The 6,041-nt window shown below is 35.5% G+C and overlaps 1 long non-coding RNA gene across 1 annotated transcript; it reads left to right on the top strand.

The window, feature by feature from the left end:
• Positions 1–844: 844 nt before the first annotated feature.
• On the top strand, positions 845–1,590 carry LOC141656166 (uncharacterized). The gene is made up of 3 exons (XR_012548396.1): positions 845–1,248; positions 1,332–1,385; positions 1,459–1,590. It is a non-coding gene; the product is annotated as an uncharacterized LOC141656166 (long non-coding RNA).
• Positions 1,591–6,041: the final 4,451 nt, after the last annotated feature.

Raw genomic sequence — 6,041 nt, 5'->3', positions numbered from 1 at the left:
TGGGGATTACCTTCAGCAAATTGCAGAAATTGAGCAAGAATTCATGAACAAACCAAAGCCAACATTGGTCATGCTTTTCGTAAAACGATCAGTTTATGAAGGTATAAAATTCTGGTGATTCAAATATCTTTTTCAGCATTACAAACAGTTTGATGAGTTACAAAATTTAAGAAAAAAATGTTGGAAAAAAATTCTCATTATTTCCTACTATGCAGGGGAAGTTAGCATAACAACCACATGGGGTGCAACAAAAATATTGGTCAATCCAGATATGAACGAGGTGAAAGTGTTCAACAATGGGTATGACATCTAAATCCGTTTTCTGTGATGTTATTTTCTTTAGCGGAATATTAGGTGCATTAATTGTAATTGTTATTGACCAGAAATGGCACAACATGAATTCTCAAGAAAACGACCACCAAATGAAGCAGTCGAAAACCGTAAAAAAAAAATTTTGAAAAAAACAGTCCAAATAAAATCCAGAAACATTTTGAGTTCACAAATTTTTTATCATTACCAATTCACCTTTAATTAATTAAGCCGTTTTTCTTACCAGTTTTCCAGATGATGATGAACCCATCTTTGGGGCTCCGAAACTCCCTGGTACCACCCTCCAATCCTCGCAAGTGCAAACATCAAAACACTATCAGAGATACCAAATGTAACCAAAGGAGGGGCATATGTCACAATGGCCAAGATTATTGAGTTAGATACATCTGGTAGTACTTGGTACTACTACTCTTGCAAAGAATGCAGATCAAAAATGAAGCAAGGAGAAGATGGGTTGTGGTATTGTGACAAGGAAAAATTTAACAATAATTGCACAATGAAGGGTGTGGGGGTGAAATCAGCAATACCAAGGTTTCAAGTTAAGTTTATTGTGACATATGAAGATCCAGACTCGGTTGAGTTCATTATTTGGGATGATGTAATGGTTGATTTGCTTGGGAAAATAGCACAAGCCATCCTTGACGAGGATGAGGTAAACTAAAACTCATTTACATACAATTTGCAATAATATCTAACCAACGTATAATGTTACTGATTAATGTTTAAATATCATTTCAGATGTACAGTGTCGTCCCTCCCCCAGATTTCAGGCCCCTACTAGACAGGACATTTGTGGCAAAAATTCGAGTGACTGATTTATATAACATTCAACAAAAATCGAAGTCATTTGGGGTGGTCAGTTTATGTGATGACCCAAGAACAATTGCTAAGTGGGATGCTATGAATAATGCAAGAAAGGTATAAGACCAATTAATCACTAACATTTGCACACTTCATTTTTTGTATGTTTGGTTTTACTAATAAATATTGTCCTCCTTTAGGAACAAGCAATATCAACTTCGACAAGGGACACTTCGAAATCAGATTCAATAATGGTGAATTTAATTTTAACTTGAACTAATTTTTTTGATACTAATGGCTTTTTAGTAACAATTAATTTTTTGTTAGGAGCAAATGAGAGAGATGATTGAGTCTGAACCTGTGCTGAATTCCCAAGAGATCACACCACAGAAAGTTGTCGTGGAGACAACTGAAGCATCTGACAAGTCATCTGCCACAAAAATGAAGGAAATTAAGTTAGGCAAGCAGCCTATGGAGTTCTAAGAAACATTTAAGCAATGCAAAGGCAATTTCGAACTTTGTTAAGAGACATTTGTTTTTGTTTTTGACGTTGTTTTATGTTGTATTTTGGACCAAGGTTATTTTAAGTTGTAATTGAACAATTAAGGTCGTCATATTTAAGATAGATTTGTAGCAGGTTTAATATGCAGCCAATCAAGAAGCTAAAGGAGAAAGGGATGGCACAACACTTCAAACATGGAGCTTAAAGGAAAGCAAAGATTGGATGCGGTTTTAAAGAAGCAACATCGACGATCTTTATTTATGTACTACGTTTTTTACTATTGTATTTCAATTCCCACAAAGAATTAATGAAATTTCGTCATCATTATGAAATTTAATTCTTTCATTTCCAGTTTACGAGACATGTCATTAGTCAATAATAAGCGAGTATAACCAAAGAGACACGGTTTTTTACAGCCAACAATAATAGAGTACATTTAATATCCTACGAATGAGTAAATGTTGAAAATCATGGAAAAAAACAGATGAATGGAAGGGCATAAATTTAAAAGCAGAGTCACGGAATGTGTAAGCAAAAACGTCTTAAATATAAAGGTCTAAATTTTTTCAAACAACGACGGTTTAAACGATTATGGTAACTATCCATGATGCGCTACTTGCGCTTTATAAGTTAGTGGCCAATAATTGAATAAACAAAATGAAGTAGTTGTAGCATAGTGACGGAATGTGCAAGAAAAAACGTCTCAAAAATGAATGTTGAATTTTATTCAGCTGAATTGACGGTTTAAACCATTATGGTCAACTATCCATGATGCACTACTTGCAGTTAAAAAGTTAGTGGGCAATATGTGAGTAAACTAAACAAACAATTTTGTAAGTTAGTGGGCAATAGTTGATTGAAGTAAAAGTAAATCAAACACATATTTTGTTTACCAGTTTTATTCGATGAATTAAAAAGAAAACCAACTAGAAACTGTGCACAATTTTTGCATCATCTTCAGAAGCATCAAAACAGAGGTGGGTTGAACATGGAAAAGGGCAATTCAAGTACAAGCCAAAAAAAAGGAGAAGAGAGCAAGGAATGGACAACGAAAACAGTAAGTTTCTTAATTTATTTCTATGAATTAAAATCAGTTACATTGTGTTATTGCTTACTTAACTTTTTCGAACTTTGACGAACAATATGCATGCTTCGAATGTTATTGGTTACTTAACTTCTATCTTTGAGGAAGAATATGCATGCTACCAATGAACCTGCATTTTAGTAACATATTTTCATCGATTAAGTTCATAAAAATTTTATTGAATAACATATTTTCATCGAAAATCAAAGTAAAACTTAAAAAGGAAACTTTTTTAAAGAAACAAGGACTGAATAACACTTAACTTATTTTTTTGAAACCTTCCCTTCAAAATGTTTCTACAAGGAGCAATATAAAAGTGTTAGTAAATTATGTTCCGAAAAGGGGAAATATGAAATTGAAAGGTATATTAGAAAAGAGATTGAAATTGAAAGGTATATTAGAAAAGGGAATCACTAAATGTACTTAACTTTTCACATGTTGATAATTGATCTGCAATGATTGTTCTCGCAACAATTGTAGAACAATTACAATGATTTGTATACTATACAACACATCTCACAACTGTTAAATCAAATGAGTTTGAATTCAAAATATGTAACAATTTGAAACGTGAGTGTGAATGACAACAGTTGTATTGGTTGATTTGTGGTAGGACCAAATCATGCGTTGGGTTAGGTCACTCTAGGTTGGGTTAGGTCAGTCTGGGTTTGGTTGGGTTGGGTTAGGTCAGTCTGGGTTGGGTTGGGTTGGGTTGGGTTAGGTCAGTCTGGGTTGGGTTGGGTTGGGTTAGGTCAGTCTGGGTTGGGTTGGGTTGGGTTAGGTCAGTCTGGGTTGGGTCGGTCCAGGTTGGGTCGGTCCAGTTGGGTCGATCCGAGTTGGGTCGGTCCAGTTGGGTCATCCCAGTTGGGTCGATCCGGTTGGGTCGATCCGGTTGGGTCATCCCGAGTTGGGTCATCCGATCCAGTCGTCGAGTCCAGTCCCAGTCCGCAGACAGCAGCAATTGGGTCAGGTCCATTTATTTGGGTCAGGTCCATTTATTTGGGTCAGGTCCATTTATTTGGGTCAGGTCCAGTTATTTGGGTCAGGTCCAGTTATTTGGGTCAGGTCCATTTATTTGTGTCAGGTCCATGTATTTGGGTCAGGTTGGGTCAGTCAATGTAAATGGGTCAGTCAATGTAAATGGGTCAGTCAATGTAAATGGGTCAGTCAGCGTAAATGGGTCAGTCCATGTAAATGGGTCAGTCCATGTAATTGGGTCGGGTTAAAACCCGGGTAGGATTGGGTCGGGTTAAAACCCGGGTAGGATTGGGTCGGGTTTAACACCGGGTAGGATTGGGTATGGTTAAAACCCGAGTAGGAATGGGTCGGGTTAAAACCCAGTAGGAATGGGTCGGGTTAAAACCCGAGTAGGAATGGGTCGGGTTAAAACCCGGGTTGGTTTGGGTCGGGTTAAAACCCGGGTTGGTTGGGTCGTGTTAAAACCCGGGTTGGATTGGATCCGGTTAAAACCCGGGTTGGATTGGGTCGGGTTATAACCCGTGTTGGATTTGGTCTGTTTAACGCGTGTTCGATTGGGTCGGGTTTAAACCAGTTTAGATTTGGGTCAGGTTAAAACCATTATTTTCAATAATATAGATAAATTATACTCAGATTTCCAGATTTTTAACCATTATTTGTGACAACAACAATGAATCTAGATTTGGGTCGGGTTTCAATTAATGAATCTAGGGTTTTAATTTACGACAACAACAAAAAAACGCAGCAATCTTGAATGACAACGGTTCCTATACTCGATTTCCGATTTTTAACCATTATTTTCAATAATATAGATAAATTATGAAGACTAACATAAAAACTCCATTAAAAAAATTGAACATATGAAAACAGATTGAATTAACAGATCTATATTACGAAAAACATAACCATTTTTTTTTATGATATGATAAATTTAACATATGAAAACAGATTGAATTAAACCCGTGTATTGAACATCATCTTTAAGAGGCATAAAAATGAACAAAAACAAAACGCGGATCGTATATTGCATTAATGAGATCCGTATTTAACATATCTATATTACGAAAAAATTGCAAAAAATATTAAGAAAATATTATTTGTCGATTTTCTAATGACCATGAACTCAAATATGTCATAAAATTTATAGATCTGACATTATAAACAACCATTTTAATTATTTGTTCATTATCTAATTACCGTCAACTCAAACATGTCATAAATTGATAGATCTAACGATATATAGAACGAATTTATTTTAAAAATGTCGAAAATAATTAATATTTTACTTATTAAGTGGCGGAAATTAAAGTAAAGAATAGAGTAAAATTAAATTTACCATTAATACATCTACAATAAGCGCTCCTAAGAACAAGACTCCCTTCACCATGTTAAAGATTGACCGTGTGCATGCGCGGAAAACAGATCGGACAACGAAGGGGTAGTAATCGGATTATGCGCGGAAAACAGATCGGACAACGAAGGGGTAGTAATCGGATTAAGAACACACAAAGGACGAGATGGGAGGTTTTAGTGAGAGATCTAATTTAGTAGTGAAGTTGTTTGTGTAATATGAGGATCGTATGTGTAAAAGAGACGATATTTTGAGCTGCTTTAGTTTTAGGTTTTTAGTGAGATAGTGAAGCAGAGAGAGAGAGAGGGAGATAAAGACGGAGTGTTGTAAGAATGAGAGACGGATTCTAGGGTTTTCTGGTGGGGGAAGGGGTTATATATAGGTGGGGTAATTATTAGGGTTTTCGTCATTTGGGCTGGACGGGGAATGTGAAAAGGTTGGGCCCAAATTCTGGTACTGTTTGTTTTTTAATTTTTGTTCGAATTGGGCTAGACGGGAATTGGGCTACACGGTTTTGGACCCAAATTAGTATAAGATAGGTTAGTATTAGGGTATTTTTCTTACTTGGGTTGGATAGGAATGAAAGAACTCGTGAGCCCAAATTTGGGTTTTCGAGATATTGACTGCAAATTGGGTCGTTGTCAGCCCATTTGTAATATCGTTTGGCCTTTTAATTTTGTTCGAGATGAGTTTACATACAGTCCACGTTGTTTACAGTTTCAAAATGTACAATAAAATATAACGTCTGACATCATTTGTCTTTGTCGTTATGTTTTACCAATATAGGTGTTCGGATATTCGAAAGAAACTTGATGATTACGGACAATACGTCACAATCAATGTCAAATCCTCGAGTACCGCTATCTGACATTAGCAACGGTACTTCTTTATTTTTAATTGTTTATATTTTACTACATATATTCAATTTTTTACATTTTTATTTTAATCATGTTTCATTTGTTTTTTTTTTTGAAAATTATAATAAGTCATTACAA

The sequence above is a fragment of the Silene latifolia genome, chromosome 5 (assembly GCF_048544455.1).
Source record: "Silene latifolia isolate original U9 population chromosome 5, ASM4854445v1, whole genome shotgun sequence".
NCBI lineage: Eukaryota > Viridiplantae > Streptophyta > Magnoliopsida > Caryophyllales > Caryophyllaceae > Silene > Silene latifolia.
Note: the sequence above shows the minus strand (reverse complement) of the source record. Positions and strands in the feature narration are given on the sequence as shown.